A 25,117-nucleotide genomic window follows, 5' to 3' on the forward strand; every position below is an offset into this window, starting at 1 on the left:
AGACAGTGATTGTGGGTGTTCTGTTAGAGACAGTGATTGTGGGTGTTCTGTTAGAGACAGTGACTGTGGGTGTTCTGTTAGAGACAGTGACTGTGGGTGTTCTGTTAGAGACAGTGACTGTGGGTGTTCTGTTAGAGACAGTGATTGTGGGTGTTCTGATGGAGACAGTGATTGTGGGTGTTCTGTTAGAGACAGTGATTGTGGGTTTTCTATTAGAGACAGTGATTGTGGGTGTTCTGTTAGAGACAGTGATTGTGGGTGTTCTGTTAGAGACAATCATTGTGGGTGTTCTGTTAGAGACATTGATTGTGGGTGTTCTGATGGAGACAGTGATTGTGGGTGTTCTGTTAGAGACATTGATTGTGGGTGTTCTGTTAGAGACAGTGATTGTGGGTGTTCTGTTAGAGACAGTGACTGTGGGTGTTCTGTTAGAGACAGTGACTGTGGGTGTTCTGTTAGAGACAGTGATTGTGGGTGTTCTGTTAGAGACAGTGATTGTGGGTGTTCTGATGGAGACAGTGACTGTGGGTGTTCTGTTAGAGACAGTGACTGTGGGTGTTCTATTAGAGACAGTGATTGTGGGTGTTCTGTTAGAGACAGTGATTGTGGGTGTTCTGTTAGAGACAGTGACTGTGGGTGTTCTGTTAGAGACAGTGACTGTGGGTGTTCTGTTAGAGACAGTGATTGTGGGTGTTCTGTTAGAGACAGTGATTGTGGGTGTTCTGATAGAGACAGTGATTGTGGGTGTTCTGATAGAGACAGTGATTGTGGGTGTTCTGATAGAGACAGTGATTGTGCGTGTTCTGTTAGAGACAGTGATTGTGGGTGTTCTGATAGAGACAGTGATTGTGGGTGTTCTGATAGAGACAGTGATTGTGGGTGTTCTGATAGAGACAGTGATTGTGCGTGTTCTGATAGAGACAGTGATTGTGGGTGTTCTGTTAGAGACAGTGATTGTGGGTGTTCTGATAGAGACAGTGATTGTGCGTGTTCTGTTAGAGACAGTGATTGTGGGTGTTCTGATAGAGACAGTGATTGTGGATGTTCTGTTAGAGACAGTGATTGTGGGTGTTCTGATAGAGACAGTGATTGTGGGTGTTCTGATAGAGACAGTGATTGTGGGTGTTCTATTAGAGACAGTGACTGTGGGTGTTCTGTTAGAGACAGTGACTGTGGGTGTTCTGTTAGAGACAGTGATTGTGGGTGTTCTGTTAGAGACAGTGATTGTGGGTGTTCTGTTAGAGACAGTGATTGTGGGTGTTCTATTAGAGACAGTGATTGTGGGTGTTCTGTTAGAGACAGTGATTGTGGGTGTTCTGTTAGAGACAGTGACTGTGGGTGTTCTGTTAGAGACAGTGACTGTGGGTGTTCTGTTAGAGACAGTGATTGTGGGTGTTCTGTTAGAGACAGTGATTGTGGGTGTTCTGATAGAGACAGTGATTGTGGGTGTTCTGATAGAGACAGTGATTGTGCGTGTTCTGTTAGAGACAGTGATTGTGGGTGTTCTGTTAGAGACAGTGATTGTGGGTGTTCTGTTAGAGACAGTGATTGTGGGTGTTCTGATAAAGACAGTGATTGTGGGTGTTCTGATGGAGACAGTGATTGTGGGTGTTCTGTTAGAGACAGTGATTGTGGGTGTTCTGTTAGAGACAGTGATTGTGGGTGTTCTGTTAGAGACAGTGATTGTGGGTGTTCTGTTAGAGACAGTGATTGTGGGTGTTCTGTTAGAGACAGTGATTGTGGGTGTTCTGTTAGAGACAGTGATTGTGGGTGTTCTGCTAGAGACAGTGATTGTGGGTGTTCTGTTAGAGACAGTGATTGTGGGTGTTCTGTTAGAGACAGTGATTGTGGGTGTTCTGTTAGAGACAGTGATTGTGGGTGTTCTGTTAGAGACAGTGATTGTGGGTGTTCTGATAGAGACAGTGATTGTGGGTGTTCTGTTAGTGACAGTGATTGTGGGTGTTCTGTTAGAGACAGTGATTGTGGGTGTTCTGTTAGAGACAGTGATTGTGGGTGTTCTGTTAGAGACAGTGATTGTGGGTGTTCTGTTAGAGACAGTGATTGTGGGTGTTCTGATAGAGACAGTGATTGTGGGTGTTCTGTTAGAGACAGTGATTGTGGGTGTTCTGTTAGAGACAGTGATTGTGGGTGTTCTGTTAGAGACAGTGATTGTGGGTGTTCTTTTAGTGACAGTGATTGTGGGTGTTCTGTTAGAGACAGTGATTGTAGGTGTTCTGTTAGAGACAGTGATTGTGGGTGTTCTGTTAGAGACAGTGATTGTGGGTGTTCTGTTAGAGACAGTGATTGTGGGTGTTCTGTTGGAGACAGTGATTGTGGGTGTTCTGATGGAGACAGTGATTGTGGGTGTTCTGTTAGAGACAGTGATTGTGGGTGTTCTGTTAGAGACAGTGATTGTGGGTGTTCTGTTAGAGACAGTGATTGTGGGTGTTCTGTTCGAGACAGTGATTGTGGGTGTTCTGATGGAGACAGTGATTGTGGGTGTTCTGTTGGAGACAGTGATTGTGGGTGTTCTGTTAGAGACAGTGATTGTGGGTGTTCTGATGGAGACAGTGATTGTGGGTGTTCTGATGGAGACAGTGATTGTGGGCGTTCTGATAGAGACAGTGATTGTGGGCGTTCTGTTAGAGACAGTGATTGTGGGCGTTCTGTTAGAGACAGTGATTGTGGGTGTTCTGTTGGAGACAGTGATTGTGGGTGTTCTGATAGAGACAGTGACTGTGGGTGTTCTGATAGAGACAGTGATTGTGCGTGTTCTGTTGGAGACAGTGATCGTGGGTGTTCTGTTAGAGACAGTGACTGTGGGTGTTCTGTTAGAGACAGTGACTGTGGGTGTTCTGATAGAGACAGTGATTGTGGGTGTTCTGTTAGAGACAGTGATTGTGGGCGTTCTGTTAGAGACAGTGATTGTGGGCGTTCTGATAGAGACAGTGATTGTGGGCGTTCTGTTAGAGACAGTGATTGTGGGCGTTCTGTTAGAGACAGTGATTGTGGGCGTTCTGTTAGAGACAGTGATTGTGGGTGTTCTGTTGGAGACAGTGATTGTGGGTGTTCTGTTAGAGACAGTGATTGTGGGTGTTCTGTTAGAGACAGTGATTGTGGGCGTTCTGTTAGAGACAGTGATTGTGGGCGTTCTGTTAGAGACAGTGATTGTGCGTGTTCTGTTGGAGACAGTGATTGTGGGTGTTCTGTTAGAGACAGTGACTGTGGGTGTTCTGTTAGAGACAGTGACTGTGGGTGTTCTGATAGAGACAGTGATTGTGGGTGTTCTGTTAGAGACAGTGATTGTGGGCGTTCTGTTAGAGACAGTGATTGTGGGCGTTCTGATAGAGACAGTGATTGTGGGCGTTCTGTTAGAGACAGTGATTGTGGGCGTTCTGTTAGAGACAGTGATTGTGGGCGTTCTGTTAGAGACAGTGATTGTGGGTGTTCTGTTGGAGACAGTGATTGTGGGTGTTCTGTTAGAGACAGTGATTGTGGGTGTTCTGTTAGAGACAGTGATTGTGGGCGTTCTGTTAGAGACAGTGATTGTGGGCGTTCTGTTAGAGACAGTGATTGTGGGCGTTCTGATAGAGACAGTGATTGTGGGCGTTCTGATAGAGACAGTGATTGTGGGTGTTCTGTTAGAGACAGTGATTGTGGGTGTTCTGTTAGAGACAGTGATTGTGGGTGTTCTGTTAGAGACAGTGATTGTGGGTGTTCTGTTAGAGACAGTGATTGTGGGTGTTCTGTTAGAGACAGTGATTGTGGGTGTTCTGTTAGAGACAGTGATTGTGGGTGTTCTGTTAGAGACAGTGATTGTGGGTGTTCTGTTAGAGACAGTGATTGTGGGTGTTCTGTTAGAGACAGTGATTGTGGGTGTTCTGTTAGAGACAGTGATTGTGGGTGTTCTGATGGAGACAGTGATTGTGGGTGTTCTGTTAGAGACAGTGATTGTGGGTGTTCTGATAGAGACAGTGATTGTGCGTGTTCTGTTAGAGACAGTGGTTGTGGGTGTTCTGTTAGAGACAGTGATTGTGGGTGTTCTGATAGAGACAGTGATTGTGGGTTTTCTGATGGAGACAGTGATTGTGGGTGTTCTGTTAGAGACAGTGATTGTGGGTGTTCTGTTAGAGACAGTGATTGTGGGTGTTCTGTTAGAGACAGTGATTGTGGGTGTTCTGTTAGAGACAGTGATTGTGGGTGTTCTGTTAGAGACAGTGATTGTGGGTGTTCTGTTAGAGACAGTGATTGTGGGTGTTCTGTTAGAGACAGTGATTGTGGGTGTTCTGTTAGAGACAGTGATTGTGGGTGTTCTGTTAGAGACAGTGATTGTCTGTGTTCTGTTAGAGACAGTGATTGTGGGTGTTCTGTTAGAGACAGTGATTGTGGGTGTTCTGATAGAGACAGTGATTGTGGGTGTTCTGTTAGTGACAGTGATTGTGGGTGTTCTGTTAGAGACAGTGATTGTGGGTGTTCTGTTAGAGACAGTGATTGTGGGTGTTCTGTTAGAGACAGTGATTGTGGGTGTTCTGTTAGAGACAGTGATTGTGGGTGTTCTGTTAGAGACAGTGATTGTGGGTGTTCTGTTAGTGACAGTGATTGTGGGTGTTCTGTTAGAGACAGTGATTGTGGGTGTTCTGTTAGAGACAGTGATTGTGGGTGTTCTTTTAGTGACAGTGATTGTGGGTGTTCTGTTAGAGACAGTGATTGTGGGTGTTCTGTTAGAGACAGTGGTTGTGGGTGTTCTGTTAGAGACAGTGATTGTGGGTGTTCTGTTAGAGACAGTGATTTTGGGTGTTCTGTTGGAGACAGTGATTGTGGGTGTTCTGATGGAGACAGTGATTGTGGGTGTTCTGTTAGAGACAGTGATTGTGGGTGTTCTGTTAGAGACAGTGATTGTGGGTGTTCTGTTAGAGACAGTGATTGTGGGTGTTCTGTTAGAGACAGTGATTGTGGGTGTTCTGTTAGTGACAGTGATTGTGGGTGTTCTGTTAGAGACAGTGATTGTGGGTGTTCTGTTAGAGACAGTGATTGTGGGTGTTCTGTTAGAGACAGTGATTGTGGGTGTTCTTTTAGTGACAGTGATTGTGGGTGTTCTGTTAGAGACAGTGATTGTGGGTGTTCTGTTAGAGACAGTGGTTGTGGGTGTTCTGCTAGAGACAGTGATTGTGGGTGTTCTGTTAGAGACAGTGATTGTGGGTGTTCTGTTGGAGACAGTGATTGTGGGTGTTCTGATGGAGACAGTGATTGTGGGTGTTCTGTTAGAGACAGTGATTGTGGGTGTTCTGTTAGAGACAGTGATTGTGGGTGTTCTGTTAGAGACAGTGATTGTGGGTGTTCTGTTCGAGACAGTGATTGTGGGTGTTCTGATGGAGACAGTGATTGTGGGTGTTCTGTTGGAGACAGTGATTGTGGGTGTTCTGTTAGAGACAGTGATTGTGGGTGTTCTGATGGAGACAGTGACTGTGGGTGTTCTGTTAGAGACAGTGACTGTGGGTGTTCTGTTAGAGACAGTGACTGTGGGTGTTCTGATAAAGACAGTGATTGTGGGTGTTCTGTTAGAGACAGTGATTGTGGGTGTTCTGTTAGAGACAGTGATTGTGGGCGTTCTGTTAGAGACAGTGATTGTGGGTGTTCTGTTGGAGACAGTGACTGTGGGTGTTCTGATAGAGACAGTGATTGTGGGTGTTCTGTTGGAGACAGTGATTGTGGGTGTTCTGTTAGAGACAGTGACTGTGGGTGTTCTGTTAGAGACAGTGACTGTGGGTGTTCTGATAGAGACAGTGATTGTGGGTGTTCTGTTGGAGACAGTGATTGTGGGTGTTCTGTTAGAGACAGTGACTGTGGGTGTTCTGTTGGAGACAGTGATTGTGGGTGTTCTGATGGAGACAGTGACTGTGGGTGTTCTGATAGAGACAGTGATTGTGGGTGTTCTGTTGGAGACAGTGATTGTGGGTGTTCTGTGAGAGACAGTGACTGTGGGTGTTCTGTTAGAGACAGTGACTATGGGTGTTCTGTTAGAGACAGTGATTGTGGGTGTTCTGATAGAGACAGTGACTGTGGGTGTTCTGATGGAGACAGTGATTGTGGGTGTTCTGTTGGAGACAGTGATTGTGGGTGTTCTGTTAGAGACAGTGACTGTGGGTGTTCTGTTAGAGACAGTGACTGTGGGTGTTCTGATAGAGACAGTGATTGTGGGTGTTCTGTTAGAGACAGTGATTGTGGGCGTTCTGTTAGAGACAGTGATTGTGGGCGTTCTGATAGAGACAGTGATTGTGGGCGTTCTGTTAGAGACAGTGATTGTGGGCGTTCTGTTAGAGACAGTGATTGTGGGTGTTCTGTTGGAGACAGTGATTGTGGGTGTTCTGTTAGAGACAGTGATTGTGGGTGTTCTGTTAGAGACAGTGATTGTGGGCGTTCTGTTAGAGACAGTGATTGTGGGCGTTCTGATAGAGACAGTGATTGTGGGCGTTCTGATAGAGACAGTGATTGTGGGTGTTCTGTTAGAGACAGTGATTGTGGGTGTTCTGTTAGAGACAGTGATTGTGGGTGTTCTGTTAGAGACAGTGATTGTGGGTGTTCTGATAGAGACAGTGATTGTGGGTGTTCTGTTAGAGACAGTGATTGTGGGTGTTCTGTTAGAGACAGTGATTGTGGGTGTTCTGTTAGAGACAGTGATTGTGGGCGTTCTGTTAGAGACAGTGATTGTGGGCGTTCTGATAGAGACAGTGATGTGGGCGTTCTGATAGAGACAGTGATTGTGGGTGTTCTGTTAGAGACAGTGATTGTGGGTGTTCTGTTAGAGACAGTGATTGTGTGTGTTCTGTTGGAGACAGTGATTGTGGGTGTTCTGATAGAGACAGTGATTGTAGGTGTTCTGTTAGAGACAGTGATTGTGGGTGTTCTGTTAGAGACAGTGATTGTGGGTGTTCTGTTAGAGACAGTGATTTTGGGTGTTCTGTTAGAGACAGTGATTGTGGGTGTTCTGTTAGAGACAGTGATTGTGGGTGTTCTGTTAGAGACAGTGATTGTGGGTGTTCTGATGGAGACAGTGATTGTGGGTGTTCTGATGGAGACAGTGATTGTGGGTGTTCTGATGGAGACAGTGATTGTGGGTGTTCTGTTAGAGACAGTGATTGTGCCTGTTCTGTTGGAGACAGTGATTGTGGGTGTTCTGATGGAGACAGTGATTGTGGGTGTTCTGTTAGAGACAGTGATTGTGGGTGTTCTGTTAGAGACAGTGATTGTGGGTGTTCTGTTAGAGACAGTGATTGTGGGTGTTCTGATGGAGACAGTGACTGTGGGTGTTCTGTTAGAGACAGTGATTGTGGGTGTTCTGATAGAGACAGTGACTGTGGGTGTTCTGATGGAGACAGTGACTGTGGGTGTTCTGTTAGAGACAGTGATTGTGGGTGTTCTGATAGAGACAGTGATTGTGGGTGTTCTGTTAGAGACAGTGATTGTGGGTGTTCTGTTAGAGACAGTGATTGTGGGTGTTCTGTTAGAGACAGTGATTTTGGGTGTTCTGTTAGAGACAGTGATTGTGGGTGTTCTGTTAGAGACAGTGATTGTGGGTGTTCTGTTAGAGACAGTGATTGTGGGCGTTCTGTTAGAGACAGTGATTGTGGGCGTTCTGATAGAGACAGTGATTGTGGGTGTTCTGTTAGAGACACTGATTGTGGGTGTTCTGTTAGAGACAGTGATTTTGGGTTTTCTGTTAGAGACAGTGATTGTGGGTGTTCTGATGGAGACAGTGATTGTGGGTGTTCTGTTAGAGACAGTGATTGTGGGTGTTCTGTTAGAGACAGTGATTGTGGGTGTTCTGTTAGAGACAGTGATTGTGGGTGTTCTGATAGAGACAGTGATTGTGGGTGTTCTGTTAGAGACAGTGATTGTGGGTGTTCTGTTAGAGACAGTGATTGTGGGTGTTCTGATAGAGACAGTGATTGTGGGTGTTCTGTTAGTGACAGTGATTGTGGGTGTTCTGTTAGAGACAGTGATTGTGGGCGTTCTGTTAGAGACCGTGATTGTGGGCGTTCTGTTAGAGACAGTGATTGTGGGTGTTCTGTTAGAGACAGTGATTGTGGGTGTTCTGATAGAGACAGTGATTGTGGGTGTTCTGTTAGTGACAGTGATTGTGGGTGTTCTGTTAGAGACTGTGATTGTGGGCGTTCTGTTAGAGACAGTGATTGTGGGTGTTCTGTTAGAGACAGTGATTGTGGGTGTTCTGTTAGAGACAGTGATTGTGAGTGTTCTGATAGATACAGTGATTGTGGGTGTTCTGTTAGAGACAGTGACTGTGGGTGTTGTGTTAGTGACAGTGATTGTGGGTGTTCTGTTAGAGACAGTGATTGTGGGTGTTCTGTTAGTGACAGTGATTGTGGGTGTTCTGTTAGAGACAGTGATTGTGGGTGTTCTGTTAGAGACAGTGATTGTGGGTGTTCTGTTAGAGACAGTGATTGTGGGTGTTCTGTTAGAGACAGTGATTGTGGGTGTTCTGTTAGTGACAGTGATTGTGGGTGTTCTGTTAGAGACAGTGATTGTGGGTGTTCTGTTAGAGACAGTGATTGTGGGTGTTCTGTTAGAGACAGTGATTGTGGGTGTTCTGTTGGAGACAGTGATTGTGGGTGTTCTGATGGAGACAGTGATTGTGGGTGTTCTGTTAGAGACAGTGATTGTGGGTGTTCTGTTCGAGACAGTGATTGTGGGTGTTCTGATGGAGACAGTGATTGTGGGTGTTCTGTTAGAGACAGTGATTGTGGGTGTTCTGTTAGAGACAGTGATTGTGGGTGTTCTGTTGGAGACAGTGATTGTGGGTGTTCTGTTGGAGACAGTGATTGTGGGTGTTCTGTTAGAGACAGTGATTGTGGGTGTTCTGATGGAGACAGTGACTGTGGGTGTTCTGTTAGAGACAGTGACTGTGGGTGTTCTGTTAGAGACAGTGACTGTGGGTGTTCTGTTAGAGACAGTGACTGTGGGTGTTCTGTTAGAGACAGTGATTGTGGATGTTCTGTTAGAGACAGTGATTGTGGGCGTTCTGTTAGAGACAGTGATTGTGGGCGTTCTGATAGAGACAGTGATTGTGGGCGTTCTGTTAGAGACAGTGATTGTGGGCATTCTGTTAGAGACAGTGATTGTGGGCGTTCTGTTAGAGACAGTGATGTGGGTGTTCTGATAGAGACAGTGATTGTGGGTGTTCTGTTAGAGACAGTGACTGTGGGTGTTCTGATAGAGACAGTGATTGTGGGCGTTCTGTTAGAGACAGTGATTGTGGGCGTTCTGATAGAGACAGTGATTGTGGGCGTTCTGTTAGAGACAGTGATTGTGGGCGTTCTGTTGTAGACAGTGATTGTGCGTGTTCTGTTGGAGACAGTGATTGTGGGTGTTCTGATAGAGACAGTGATTGTGGGTGTTCTGTTAGAGACAGTGATTGTGGGTGTTCTGTTAGAGACAGTGATTGTGGGTGTTCTGTTAGAGACAGTGATTGTGGGTGTTCTGTTAGAGACAGTGATTGTGGGTGTTCTGTTAGAGACAGTGATTGTGGGCGTTCTGTTAGAGACAGTGATTGTGGGCGTTCTGATAGAGACAGTGATTGTGGGTGTTCTGATAGAGACAGTGATTGTGGGTGTTCTGTTAGAGACAGTGATTGTGGGTGTTCTGATAGAGACAGTGATTGTGGGTGTTCTGTTAGAGACAGTGATTGTGGGTGTTCTGTTAGACACAGTGATTGTGGGTGTTCTGATAGAGACAGTGATTGTGGGTGTTCTGTTAGAGACAGTGATTGTGGGTGTTCTGTTAGAGACAGTGATTGTGGGTGTTCTGTTAGAGACAGTGATTGTGGGTGTTCTGATGGAGACAGTGATTGTGGGTGTTCTGTTAGAGACAGTGATTGTGGGTGTTCTGTTAGAGACAGTGATTGTGGGCGTTCTGATAGAGACAGTGATTGTGGGTGTTCTGATAGAGACAGTGATTGTGGGTGTTCTGTTAGAGACAGTGATTTTGGGTGTTCTGTTAGAGACAGTGATTGTGGGTGTTCTGTTAGAGACAGTGATTGTGGGCGTTCTGATAGAGACAGTGATTGTGGGCGTTCTGATAGAGACAGTGATGTGGGTGTTCTGATAGAGACAGTGATTGTGCGTGTTCTGTTGGAGACAGTGATTGTGGGTGTACTGTTAGAGACAGTGATTTTGGGTGTTCTGTTAGAGACAGTGATTTTGGGTGTTCTGTTAGAGACAGTGATTGTGGGTGTTCTGTTAGAGACAGTGATTGTGGGTGTTCTGTTAGAGACAGTGATTTTGGGTGTTCTGATAGAGACAGTGATTGTGGGTGTTCTGTTAGAGACAGTGATTTTGGGTGTTCTGTTAGAGACAGTGATTGTGGGTGTTCTGATAGAGACAGTGATTGTGGGTGTTCTGTTAGAGACAGTGATTGTGGGTGTTCTGTTAGAGACAGTGATTGTGGGTGTTCTGTTAGAGACAGTGATTGTGGGCGTTCTGATAGAGACAGTGATTGTGGGCGTTCTGTTAGAGACAGTGATGTGGGCGTTCTGATAGAGACAGTGATTGTGCGTGTTCTGTTGGAGACAGTGATTGTTGGTGTTCTGATAGAGACGGTGATTGTGGGTGTTCTGTTAGAGACAGTGATTGTGGGTGTTCTGTTAGAGACAGTGATTGTGGGTGTTCTGTTGGAGACAGTGATTGTGGGTGTTCTGATAGAGACAGTGATTGTGGGTGTTCTGTTAGAGACAGTGATTGTGGGTGTTCTGTTAGAGACATTGATTGTGGGTGTTCTGTTAGAGACAGTGATTTTGGGTGTTCTGTTAGAGACAGTGATTGTGGGTGTTCTGTTAGAGACAGTGATTGTGGGTGTTCTGTTAGAGACAGTGATTGTGGGTGTTCTGTTAGAGACAGTGATTGTGGGTGTTCTGTTACAGACAGTGATTGTGGGTGTTCTGTTAGAGACAGTGATTGTGGGTGTTCTGTTAGAGACAGTGATTGTGGGTGTTCTGTTAGAGACAGTGATTGTGGGTGTTCTGATGGAGACAGTGACTGTGGGTGTTCTGTTAGAGACAGTGACTGTGGGTGTTCTGTTAGAGACAGTGATTGTGGGTGTTCTGATAGAGACAGTGATTGTGGGTGTTCTGTTCGAGACAGTGATTGTGGGTGTTCTGTTAGAGACAGTGATTGTGGGTGTTCTGTTAGAGACAGTGATTTTGGGTGTTCTGTTAGAGACAGTGATTGTGGGTGTTCTGTTAGAGACAGTGATTGTGGGTGTTCTGTTAGAGACAGTGATTGTGGGTGTTCTGTTAGAGACAGTGATTGTGGGTGTTCTGATGGAGACAGTGATTGTGGGTGTTCTGATGGAGACAGTGATTGTGGGTGTTCTGATGGAGACAGTGATTGTGGGTGTTCTGTTAGAGACAGTGATTGTGGGTGTTCTGTTGGAGACAGTGATTGTGGGTGTTCTGATGGAGACAGTGATTGTGGGTGTTCTGATGGAGACAGTGATTGTGGGTGTTCTGTTAGAGACAGTGATTGTGGGTGTTCTGTTAGAGACAGTGATTGTGGGTGTTCTGTTAGAGACAGTGATTGTGGGTGTTCTGTTAGAGACAGTGATTGTGGGTGTTCTGATAGAGACAGTGATTGTGGGTGTTCTGTTAGAGACAGTGATTGTGGGTGTTCTGTTAGAGACAGTGATTGTGGGTGTTCTGTTAGAGACAGTGATTGTGGGTGTTCTGATAGAGACAGTGATTGTGGGTGTTCTGATAGAGACAGTGATTGTGCCTGTTCTGTTGGAGACAGTGATTGTGGGTGTTCTGTTGGAGACAGTGATTGTGGGTGTTCTGATAGAGACAGTGATTGTGCCTGTTCTGATGGAGACAGTGATTGTGGGTGTTCTGTTGGAGACAGTGATTGTGGGTGTTCTGTTGGAGACAGTGATTGTGGGTGTTCTGATAGAGACAGTGATTGTGCCTGTTCTGTTGGAGACAGTGATTGTGGGTGTTCTGATGGAGACAGTGATTGTGGGTGTTCTGTTGGAGACAGTGATTGTGGGTGTTCTGATGGAGACAGTGATTGTGGGTGTTCTGTTAGAGACAGTGATTGTGGGTGTTCTGTTAGAGACAGTGATTGTGGGTGTTCTGTTAGAGACAGTGATTGTGGGTGTTCTGTTAGAGACAGTGATTGTGGGTGTTCCGTTAGAGACTGTGATTGTGGGTGTTCCGTTAGAGACAGTGATTGTGGGTGTTCCGTTAGAGACAGTGATTGTGGGTGTTCTGATAGAGACAGTGATTGTGCGTGTTCTGATAGAGACAGTGATTGTGCGTGTTCTGTTAGAGACCGTGATTGTGGGTGTTCTGTTAGAGACCGTGATTGTGGGTGTTCTGTTAGAGACCGTGATTGTGGGTGTTCTGTTAGAGACCGTGATTGTGGGTGTTCTGTTAGAGACCGTGATTGTGGGTGTTCTGTTAGAGACAGTGATTTTGGGTGTTCTGTTAGAGACAGTGATTTTGGGTGTTCTGTTAGAGACAGTGATTGTGGGTGTTCTTATAGAGACAGTGATTGTGGGTGTTCTGTTAGAGACAGTGATTGTGGGTGTTCTGTTAGAAGACAGTGATTGTGGGTGTTCTGTTAGAGACAGTGATTGTGGGTGTTCTGTTAGAAGACAGTGATTGTGGGTGTTCTGTTAGAGACAGTGATTGTGGTGGGCGTGGCAAGATGGCGTAAGGAATAGACGTGCCTTCCAGTCCTCTCCTGACTCTTTGTTATTGTTTTGTCTATAAGTGCCCGTTGAAACTATAAATAGTTAGAGGTGCTGAATTAGCTTCTAATCGTACAATTGCTGTAAAAAAGTAAAATAAAATGGCAACAGATCGCTAAGAAATTACATTTCCCGAAGTTATCTGAGCCTTCCTGTTTACAAGAAGCCAGGACTCAGCGTGGAATGGATCCAGGAGGAGAAGTGCAGGATTCGGCAATGGAGCTCTGCTCTGTACCGGTAGGGTTCTTTAAAGATAGCGCCCGGCAGCCTTTGGAACAAAGGGCTAGCCGGGCGCGTGTATTTCAGTCAACGCCCGCTATGAGCGCTGTCACTGAACCTTTGACAGTTGAAACAGTTGGGACGCCGCCAGCTGAAGACCCGACTTTAAAGAGACGTCCACCGATTGATGTAGCGGTGGCGCTGCGAAATGCACCACCAGTTATGAAGACTTCAACGTATCTTGATGTAATGAAGGCTTTTGATATAATATGGGTTAAGGATAACCCTGACTATCTGATACTGCTGAGGAGGTTATGGCAGGGGTTTCTACACGGAGTCATACTGCAGGAAAAGCAGTTAAACTAAGGGAAGGAATAGAAGACCCTTTGACTCAGAAACAGCAGGATCCTATTTTCCCTGAATCTATTCCAGTTGATATACTTATTAAGAATCTTGAATTTAAGTTATCTTCTTCAATCAAAGAGATAGGTAAATCTTTGGTTCAAGTTAACATTAAGCTTAATACCTTGGTGGACATTAATACTCAACAGATGGTTGATTATGGAGCTTTTAAGCTTGAAACGAATGAAAGACGATGTTTGTGACCAAGATATAGTTGAGGTACAAGATCAAATACAAGACGTAAATAAAACAATTGAAACTTTACAAATTCAGAATAAAAATTTAGCGAAAAAGGTTGATTATTTGGAGAATCAGTCTAGACGGAACTACGTAAAAATTATTGGTTTGCCAGAAGATATAGAAGGACTAGATCCAAGAAAATTTTTTACCGATTGGATTCCGCAAGTGTTAGGACAAGATAAGTTCCTGGAAGGTTTAATACTGGAACGTGCTCACCGAGCTCTGAGAAGAAAGCCTCTTCCAGGTCAGAATCCAAGACCTGTTCTGGTCCGTTGTTTAAACTATTATGATAGAGAGACAATTTTGCGTGTGGCTATTAGAAATGCACAACAAAGTAGATCTCCTTTGATGGTCCAGAACAATCGTGTTTTTTTTTTATCCGGATTTGAGTCACGAAGTTATGTCTCAACAATGTGAATTTAATCCTGTGAAAGAAGTGCTATGGAAAAAAGGATATAAAGCAACAATTAGATACCCTGCAGTATTGAAGATTTTTCAGGATGGATATCAACCAAAATTTTTTGATAACCCTAAATAAGCTATGGACTTTGCTCAACTGTTACCAATCATGCAATTCCAGGAATGAAGTATTCCTCCATGGTCTCCAAGGAGAGTGGACACGCAAGATGGGAATCGAATTTCAAGAAGAAATGGAAGCAATGGTGTTAGGAGTGACAAAGCTGATTAAAAAATTTTTTTTTTCGAGAAGATTTAGATAATGATGATAGTTTAATGTGAAATGGGAGTTAGGAGAGGGAACTGGGTGGGCATTATTTTCCAGAAGTCGTCAACTACGTGTGAGTTATCTCACACCCAATATTTTGTGGGAGTTACCTCATTGTGCGGTTCAGACAGGAGGAGGTAGTTGTAACCTCTTACCTGTTTTTTTTTCATTAATTTTTGGATTAAGGAGTGAAGTTTCTTTTTATTATTATTTTTTTTTAAAATAATTTCCTTTTTTTTTGTTGTAGTTTTAAGAGGGGATAAGGGGAGGGGGTCTTTTTTTTCTTGTTTTTTTTTCTTTTTTTTCTTTTTTTTCTTGTGTTGTTGTAAGAAATGTCTAAATTAAAGTTTGTTTCCTTAATGTCCAGGGTTTAAATAATCCTATTAAGCGTAAGAAATTACTTGCTTACTTAAAAAAATTAAAAGTTGATGTGGCTTTTTTGCAGGAAACTCATTTAACAGATAAGGAACATTTGAAACTTAAACGTGAATGGGATGGACAAGTTTTTTATTCTTCATTTAATTCAAAGGCAAAAGGAGTGGCAATTCTGGTGCACAAGAATCTACCATTTCAGTTACAGAATGAAGAGAAAAATGGTGGAAGATTATTAAAACTGAATTGTACAATCTTTAACGAGGCTTGGACTTTGCTTGATGTTTATGCTCCAAATGTTGAGGATACAGCTTTTGTTGTGGATATGTCTTTATTACTTGGACAAGCAAATTCTAATGTGATGATTGGGGGAGATTTAAATGTGGTATTGGAGCCTTTATTGGACAAGTATCCAAGAGCAATTAAGAAGTCTAAGATGGCAGTGCAAGTGACTAATATGATGACAGATTTGAATTTAGTTGATATTTGGCGAAGATTAAATCCTACAGAGAAAGATTTTTCTTTTTATTCTTCACGCCATAATTCTTTTTCAAGAATTGATTATTTTTTAATTTCAACACATTTGCAGGATAGGGTTATATCTGTGGATTATAAGGCAAGGTTGGTTTCAGACCATTCATTACAGAGTTCACAAGATGTTCAGAGAACCCCAAGATGGAGATTTAATACTATGTTATTACAAAAACCAGAATTTATTAGTTATTTAAAAAAACAAATTGAGGTTTTTATTAGTAATATTAATTCTGTTTCTAGTCATTTTGTTTTATGGGATGCAATGAAAGCTTTCTTACGAGGTCAAATTATTAGTTATGCTTCTAAAGTAAAGAAAGAGAGAATCAGAGAGATTGAAGATTTATAGAAAAATATAACTGTTACTGAAAAAGAATTTCAAAAAAATGCTACCGAAATGCAAAAGAATCAGTTAACTAATTTAAAATTTAAATATAATGAATTTCATGAATGTTTAATGAATTGAACTAAACATAAGTTTTATGAATGGGATGAGAAAGCTCATAAAGTTCTCTCATGGCAGTTAAAAAAGGAACAATTATCTAGGATTATACCAGCAATTAGAAAGAAATCGGGTATTACTTTTAGAGAAAAAGAAATTAATGAGGAATTTTGTAATTTTTATAAAAAATTATATACTTCAGAATGTAAAGATGTAACTGAAGATGCAATAGATTCTTTTTTGAAAAATATTAAATTGCCACAACTGAATCAAGAAGATAGACAAGAGATGGATAAATCTTTTACAGAAAATGAAATTGAAACGGCGATAAGAGATATGCCAAATGGAAAGGCACCTGGTGAAGATGGGTTTTCTATAGAGTTTTATAAAACTTTTTATGTTGATATATCTCTTATTTATAAAGATGTAATACAGCAAATTTATAAAACTTTTCAATTACCTGAATCTTGTTCTAATGCAATAATTACGGTTATACCAAAAAAAGATAAAGATCCTTTACAGGTTTCTTCTTATCGACCAATATCATTGTTAAATGTGGATTATAAAATTGTAGCTAAAGTTATGGCTAATAGATTAGCTCAATATTTACCTAAAATAATACATAAAGACCAAACAGGATTTATAAAAAATAGATATGCGTCTGATAATATTTTGCATTTAATAACTTTGATAAACAAATCTAAATCTCAAATGAATTATCCAATAGTGGTTTCGTTGGATGCAGAAAAGGCTTTTGATAGAGTGGAATGGAAGTTTTTATTTAAAGTACTTGAGAAATTTTGTTTTGGTTCCTCGTTTATTGGATTGATAAAGGCTTTATATAATAGTCCGAAGGCTAGAGTTGCTACCAATGGGCAGATTTTAGAATCTTTTGATTTAACAAGGTCTACTAGACAAGGATGTCCATCGTCACCTGCTTTATTTGCCATAGTTATTGAACCTTTGGCACAATTAATATGTCAAAATGAAAATGTTAAGGGTATGAGAGTTTTGAATGAGGAATATAAGATTAATTTATTTGCTGATGATGTCTTATTATATTTGGTGGATCCTGATATCTCTTTACCAGCAATTCAAGAATCTTTAGAAAATTATGGTCAATTATCTGGTTATAAGGTAAATTGAGCTAAAAGTGAAATTTTGACAATGTGTAAAGATCCTTTACAATATCAAATATATAAAAATATTATAAATTTGAAGTGGACTAAACAAATTAAATATTTAGGAATTAATGTTAATACAGAATATCAAGATTTATATTCAATTAATTATCTTCCTTTAATAAAAAAGATTAAATTAGACTTGATTAGGTGGAAGGATTTACCATTAGGTTTATTGGGGAGGATTAACACTATCAAAATGAATATTTTTCCTCGGATACAATATTTGTTTCAATCAATTCCTTATTTAAAAAAAAAAGTTTTTTTAAGGATCTATATAGAGCAGTTAGAGACTTCTTATGGAAGGGAAAATTTCTGAGGCTAGCAATGAGAAAGTTGATGTGGGATTTTCAATTTGGAGGTTTGAGATTACCGAATTTTCAACATTATTATGAGGCAGCTCAATTTAAATTTCTTAGTGCATTAATGAATATGGAGGATCCACCTAGTTGGGCAAAGATAGAAATGGCAATTATTTTAGAAAATTTCCACATGAGTTTTTGTTTCGATGGAATAAAAATTTATTACGAACTTATGATGTACCAATATTGAAACATTTATTGAATTTATGGACAAATAAACTTAATAAATTGAGGCTTAAAAATAAATGGTCTGGGCGATTGCCATTATATAATAATCAACTTGTTCCTTTTACAGTCTCCAATATCACTTTGAAACAATGGGAAAGGAAAGGAATAAAAAAATTTATCAGATTGTTTTTTTGAAGGACATTTTTGTTCTTTTGAGGAATTACAAAGGAAATTTGGTATTAGTGGAAATTCTGTGTTTGTGTATTATCAGTTAAGATCATTTGTAAAACAGATATGTGGTCGACATATGATTTTATTGCCTGAAACTAGTTTTGAGAAATATGTACTTTCCATACCAAAAAAGGGGTATATATCTGATTTGTATTGTATTTTACAAGAAAATGAAAGCAAGACAGATTGGGATAAAGATAAGTTGAAATGGGAAAAAGATTTAGGTTCTCTAATAGCTGAAGAAACCTGGATGGAAATTTGTCAGAATAGTATTCGGAAATTGATCAATGCTAGATTAGCAATGATTAATTATAATTTTATACATCAATTATATTTAACACCAGAGAAATTAAAAAAATTTGGTCTTAGTAAGTCAGATTGTTGTTTTCGTTGTGATCAGACGGCCAATACTTTTTTTACATACTGTTTGGTTTTGTGATTGATTGCAACAGTTTTGGAAAGGTATTCAATCTATATTTAATAGTTTATATAATATCTATGTTGTATTATATCCTGATATAATTCCACCAGCGTTGTCTCCGCTCCATCCTCAACATCCATTGGAGCGCTTTCATCCCTAACGTCGAAGTACTCGAGATGGCAGAGGTCGACAGCATCGAGTCCACGCTGCTGAAGATCCAGCTGTGCTGGATGGGTCACGTCTCCAGAATGGAGGACCATCGCCTTCCCAAGATCGTATTATATGGCGAGCTCTCCACTGGCCACCGTGACAGAGGTGCACCAAAGAAAAGGTACAAGGACTGCCTAAAGAAATCTCTTGGTGCCTGCCACATTGACCACCGCCAGTGGGCTGATAACGCCTCAAACCGTGCATCTTGGCGCCTCACAGTTTGGCGGGCAGCCACCTCCTTTGAAGAAGACTGCAGAGCCCACCTCACTGACAAAAAGCAAAGGAGGAAAAACCCAACACCCAACCCCAACCAACCAATTTTCCCCTGCAGCCGCTGCAACCGTGTCTGCCTGTCCCGCATCGGACTTGTCAGCCACAAACGAGCCTGTAGCTGACGTGGACTTTTACCCCCTCCATAAATCTTCGTCCGCGAAGCCAAGCCAAAGAGAAAAAAAGAGATATTTTTATTAGGGAATATGCAATCATTAATTGACTTACGCTTAAATGATTTTCAGATTTCTTTTATCTATTTAGCCTTAGCGGTGGCCAAGAAATGTATAGCGCTTACTTGGAAAGACAGAAATATATTAACCTTAGATAGGTGGTATTTAGAGATGAAGTCTTGTTTAATTATGGAAAAGATATCTTTTTCAACTCAAGATAAGATGTCTTTTTATAAGATGAAGTGGACTCCATTTGTTAAGTACATGCAATTAAGTTTGACTTAAATATGTTTTATGTGTGATATTTTAGATTTGATAACTTTTTTTATTAGTATTTTTACCTGTTTTTTTTGTTTGTGAGTGTTTTTTTATATATAATATTATTAACTTTATTAATTCTTCACTCTTTTGGGGGGGAAGGGTGGGTTTTTTTTATATATATATATATAGATTTTTTTTAGTGGCCGTATATATGGGGGGGGGGGGGTTAGACTGATTTAAGTTAGGTCATTAATGCTGTCTTGTAAAAATTACTGTATTTTTAGTTTTCTTTAAATGTAATTTTTTTGTTTTATTCATGTGATAAAATCCTTAAATAAAGTTTAAAAAAAAGAGACAGTGATTGTGTGTGTTCTGTTAGAGACAGTGATTGTGGGTGTTTTGTTAGAGACAGTTATTGTGGGTGTTCTGTTAGAGACAGTTATTGTGGGTGTTCTGTTAGAGAAAGTGACTGTAGGTGTTCTGATAGAGACAGTGATTGTGGGTGTTCTGTTAGAGACAGTGATTGTGGGTGTTCTGTTAGAGACAGTGATTGTGGGTGTTCTGTTAGAGACAGTGATTGTGGGTGTTCTGTTAGAGACAGTGATTGTGGGTGTTCTGTTAGAGAAAGTGACTGTGGGTGTTCTGTTAGAGACAGTGATTGTGGGTGTTCTGTTAGAGACGGTGATTGTGGGTGTTCTGTTAGAGACGGTGATTGTGGGTGTTCTGATAGAGACAGTGATTGTGGGTGTTCTGATGGAGACAGTGATTGTGGGTGTTCTGTTAGAGACAGTGATTGTGGGTGTTTTGTTAGAGACAGTTATTGTGGGTGTTCTGTTAGAGACAGTTATTGTGGGTGTTCTGTTAGAGAAAGTGACTGTAGGTGTTCTGATAGAGACAGTGATTGTGGGTGTTCTGTTAGAGACAGTGATTGTGGGTGTTCTGTTAGAGACAGTGATTGTGGGTGTTCTGTTAGAGACAGTGATTGTGGGTGTTCTGTTAGAGACAGTGATTGTGGGTGTTCTGTTAGAGAAAGTGACTGTGGGTGTTCTGTTAGAGACAGTGATTGTGGGTGTTCTGTTAGAGACGGTGATTGTGGGTGTTCTGTTAGAGACGGTGATTGTGGGTGTTCTGATAGAGACAGTGATTGTGGGTGTTCTGATGGAGACAGTGATTGTGGGTGTTCTGTTAGAGACAGTGATTGTGGGTGTTCTGATGGAGACAGTGATTGTGGGTGTTCTGTTAGAGACAGTGATTGTGGGTGTTCTGATAGAGACAGTGATTGTGGGTGTTCTGATAGAGACAGTGATTGTGGGTGTTCCGATGGAGACAGTGATTGTGGGTGTTCTGTTAGAGACAGTGATTGTGGGTGTTCTGATAGAGACAGTGATTGTGGGTGTTCTGTTAGAGACAGTGATTGTGGGTGTTCTGTTAGAGACAGTGATTGTGGGTGTTCTGATGGAGACAGTGATTGTGGGTGTTCTGATGGAGACAGTGATTGTGGGTGTTCTGTTAGAGACAGTGATTGTGGGTGTTCTGATGGAGACAGTGATTGTGGGTGTTCTGTTAGAGACAGTGATTGTGGGTGTTCTGTTAGAGACAGTGATTGTGGGTGTTCTGTTAGAGACAGTGATTGTGGGTGTTCTGTTAGAGACAGTGATTGTGGGTGTTCTGTTAGAGACAGTGATTGTGGGTGTTCTGTTAGAGACAGTGATTGTGGGTGTTCTGTTAGAGACAGTGATTATGGGTGTTCTGATGGAGACAGTGATTGTGGGTGTTCTGTTAGAGACAGTGATTGTGGGTGTTCTGTTAGAGACAGTGATTGTGGGTGTTCTGTTAGAGACAGTGATTGTGGGTGTTCTGTTAGAGACAGTGATTGTGGGTGTTCTGTTAGAGACAGTGATTGTGGGTGTTCTGTTAGAGACAGTGATTGTGGGTGTTCTGTTAGAGACAGTGATTGTGGGTGTTCTGTTAGAGACAGTGATTGTGGGTGTTCTGTTAGAGACAGTGATTGTGGGTGTTCTGTTAGAGACAGTGATTATGGGTGTTCTGATGGAGACAGTGATTGTGGGTGTTCTGTTAGAGACAGTGATTGTGGGTGTTCTGTTAGAGACAGTGATTGTGGGTGTTCTGTTAGAGACAGTGATTGTGGGTGTTCTGTTAGAGACAGTGATTGTGGGTGTTCTGTTAGAGACAGTGATTATGGGTGTTCTGATGGAGACAGTGATTGTGGGTGTTCTGTTAGAGACAGTGATTGTGGGTGTTCTGTTAGAGACAGTGATTGTGGGTGTTCTGTTAGAGACAGTGATTGTGGGTGTTCTGTTAGAGACAGTGATTGTGGGTGTTCTGTTAGAGACAGTGATTGTGGGTGTTCTGTTAGAGACAGTGATTGTGGGTGTTCTGTTAGAGACAGTGATTGTGGGTGTTCTGTTAGAGACCGTGATTGTGGGTGTTCTGTTAGAGACAGTGATTGTGGGTGTTCTGTTAGAGACAGTGATTGTGGGTGTTCTGTTAGAGACAGTGATTGTGGGTGTTCTGTTAGAGACAGTGATTGTGGGTGTTCTGATGGAGACAGTGATTGTGGGTGTTCTGTTAGAGACAGTGATTGTGGGTGTTCTGTTAGAGACAGTGATTGTGGGTGTTCTGTTAGAGACAGTGATTGTGGGTGTTCTGATGGAGACAGTGATTGTGGGTGTTCTGTTAGAGACAGTGATTGTGGGTGTTCTGATGGAGACAGTGATTGTGGGTGTTCTGATGGAGACAGTGATTGTGGGTGTTCTGTTAGAGACAGTGATTGTGGGTGTTCTGTTAGAGACAGTGATTGTGGGTGTTCTGTTAGTGACAGTGATTGTGGGTGTTCTGTTAGAGACAGTGATTGTGGGTGTTCTGTTAGAGACAGTGATTGTGGGTGTTCTGTTAGAGACAGTGATTGTGGGTGTTCTGTTAGAGACAGTGATTGTGGGTGTTCTGTTAGAGACAGTGATTGTGGGTGTTCTGATGGAGACAGTGATTGTGGGTGTTCTGTTGGAGACAGTGATTGTGGGTGTTCTGTTAGAGACAGTGATTGTGGGTGTTCTGTTAGAGACAGTGATTGTGGGTGTTCTGTTAGAGACAGTGATTGTGCGTGTTCTGTTAGAGACAGTGACTGTGGGTGTTCTGTTAGAGACAGTGATTGTGGGTGTTCTGAAAGAGACAGTGATTGTGGGTGTTCTGTTAGAGACAGTGATTGTGGGTGTTCTGATAGAGACAGAGATTGTGGTTGTTCTGTTAGAGACAGTGATTGTGGGTGTTCTGTTAGAGACAGTGATTGTGGGTGTTCTGATGGAGACAGTGATTGTGGGTGTTCTGTTGGAGACAGTGATTGTGGGTGTTCTGTTGGAGACAGTGATTGTGGGTGTTCTGATGGAGACAGTGATTGTGGGTGTTCTGTTAGAGACAGTGATTGTGGGTGTTCTGTTAGAGACAGTGATTGTGGGTGTTCTGATAGAGACAGAGATTGTGGTTGTTCTGTTAGAGACAGTGATTGTGGGTGTTCTGTTAGAGACAGTGATTGTGGGTGTTCTGATGGAGACAGTGATTGTGGGTGTTCTGTTAGAGACAGTGATTGTGGGTGTTCTGATAGAGACAGTGATTGTGGGTGTTCTGATGGAGACAGTGATTGTGGGTGTTCTGTTAGAGACAGTGATTGTGGGTGTTCTGTTAGAGACAGTGATTGTGGGTGTTCTGTTAGAGACAGTGATTGTGGGTGTTCTGATAGAGACAGAGATTGTGGTTGTTCTGTTAGAGACAGTGATTGTGGGTGTTCTGTTAGAGACAGTGATTGTGGGTGTTCTGATGGAGACAGTGATTGTGGGTGTTCTGTTAGAGACAGTGATTGTGGGTGTTCTGTTAGAGACAGTGATTGTGGGTGTTCTGATGGAGACAGTGATTGTGGGTGTTCTGATGGAGACAGTGATTGTGGGTGTTCTGATGGAGACAGTGATTGTGGGTGTTCAGTTAGAGACAGTGATTGTGGGTGTTCTGATGGAGACAGTGATTGTGGGTGTTCTGATGGAGACAGTGATTGTGGGTGTTCTGTTAGAGACAGTGATTGTGGGTGTTCTGTTAGAGACAGTGATTGTGGGTGTTCTGTTAGAGACAGTGATTGTGGGTGTTCTGTTAGAGACAGTGATTGTGGGTGTTCTGTTAGAGACAGTGATTGTGGGTGTTCTGTTAGAGACAGTGATTGTGGGTGTTCTGTTAGAGACAGTGATTGTGGGTGTTCTGTTAGAGACAGTGATTGTGGGTGTTCTGTTAGAGACAGTGATTGTGGGTGTTCTGTTAGAGACAGTGATTGTGGGTGTTCTGATGGAGACAGTGATTGTGGGTGTTCTGATGGAGACAGTGATTGTGGGTGTTCTGTTAGAGACAGTGATTGTGGGTGTTCTGTTAGAGACAGTGACTGTGGGTGTTCTGATGGAGACAGTGACTGTGGGTGTTCTGTTAGAGACAGTGATTGTGGGTGTTCTGATAGAGACAGTGATTGTGGGTGTTCTGATGGAGACAGTGACTGTGGGTGTTCTGTTAGAGACAGTGATTGTGGGTGTTCTGATAGAGACAGTGATTGTGGGTGTTCTGATAGAGACATTGTTGATGATAATGAGTGTATTGTCATTTTCATTTTACAACGTACATGTGCAGCAAAATTCTTCCTTGCACCAACCAAACTGGTAATTTTCAAAATAAAACAACTATAATGCTATACTTAGTTGAATATATATATACATATATATATATATATATATATATACATATGAGACAATAAATATTACAGTTACCCTCGTGCAAAATAAGTGACTTGCAATGGTACAGATAATCCTTTTGCAATGTTGGAGCAGATCCTGATTAGTGTAACAAGGGATGCTTCAAGAGTCTGACACTGTTGGAAATAAATCATTTTTTAATCTTGCAGAGCTGGTCTTCAGGCTTCTGTACCTTCTGGGTGAAGGTAGCAGTGGGAAGAGGTTCTGACCAGGGTGATGGGGGTCTTTGATGATGAATGTTTTGTTATTCACGTGTTGCAATGCGATGTAGGTTTTTTTTGTTATTGAAGTGGAGCTGTGTTTTGAACAAATTTAGTTGGAATTTTTACTCTTGCAGAAAAATGGCAGTGATGTGTAATGACTTCTTTACCAGATCACTGCCTTCAGTCTGAGTGTCACCCAAGTGAAGAATATATCTGGAGTGGGCAATTAGTATAGTGGTTAGCGGAAGCAACCCAGGTTCTTATGTGCTACTGTTTATTAGGAGTTTGGACATTCTCCCTGTGACCTGCGTGGTTCTTCTTCGGGTGCTCCAGTTTTCTTCCACCCTCAAACCTACGGGTTTGGTGAGTTTATTGGATGTAATTGGGTGATGGATTTCATGAGCTACCATGCTGTATTGTCAATTTAAAAAAAAATTAAAATAAATTAATATTGACTGAAAAATGAGTGCTGTTTGGCTGCTTTGGCTTCTGATTTAGTTTTGGTTCTAATTTGGCATCTTGTAAGTTGCACAAATTGCCCCAGCTTCCATCGAGACAAGGCACTGGGATGGGAAATACTTCCACCTGTGGAATTGTGAGACTCTGTCAAATTGGACCAGGATCATCTCCATTCAAGATGCAAGTATCAAATAGGCAACAGTAGAAAATAATTTCTCCCCAAACCCAATGGTTTAAATATTCCACTCTCAATTGTTGCTTCTGGGGTTTATTTCAAGGATGCTTTCAGTCTTCAGGCAGCTGCTCAGTTTATGCCTTGGTTATGGCTCCTGACATGCTGGGCAACAAGTGCTCTCATGCTCACTCTCGCCAGGTGCTAAGGTGGTTGTGGTGAGTGAGTGAAGCAAGCTATTAAATGAGGTGTTCATGGAAAAGGGCTCTCAGCTGATGGACATGTCCCCCTCAGGGCTTCAGGGTGTAATTCTGATATCTGGCCCTTCGCAAGGAACAATGGATGAAGCACCAGTTAAACTGCCCTTTTATGGACACAACCTTTCTCCTCAACTCCAACTGGAGAAATGGAAGGAGGTGGCTGCTCAGGTGATGCTTGGCTCATTTCATACTTAACCTGCAGATGACCAAATCCTACTGCAGTTTAGCATTTCCCGTTCCCTGTCTGAGGTCACGCTT

The 25,117-nt window shown here is 42.0% G+C and overlaps 1 long non-coding RNA gene across 1 annotated transcript in view; it reads left to right on the forward strand.

Moving 5' to 3' along the window:
* Positions 1–16,847, forward strand: part of LOC138753840 (uncharacterized) — a 117,237-nt gene extending 100,390 nt beyond the window's left edge. Inside the window, exon 5 of the long non-coding RNA XR_011351456.1 lies at positions 14,790–16,847. This is a non-coding gene — a long non-coding RNA (uncharacterized lncRNA). The remainder of the gene's footprint in view (positions 1–14,789) is intronic.
* The last annotated feature ends 8,270 nt before the right edge of the window (positions 16,848–25,117 follow it).

This window comes from Narcine bancroftii, chromosome 2 (genome assembly GCF_036971445.1).
Source record: "Narcine bancroftii isolate sNarBan1 chromosome 2, sNarBan1.hap1, whole genome shotgun sequence".
Taxonomy (NCBI): Eukaryota; Metazoa; Chordata; class Chondrichthyes; order Torpediniformes; family Narcinidae; genus Narcine; species Narcine bancroftii.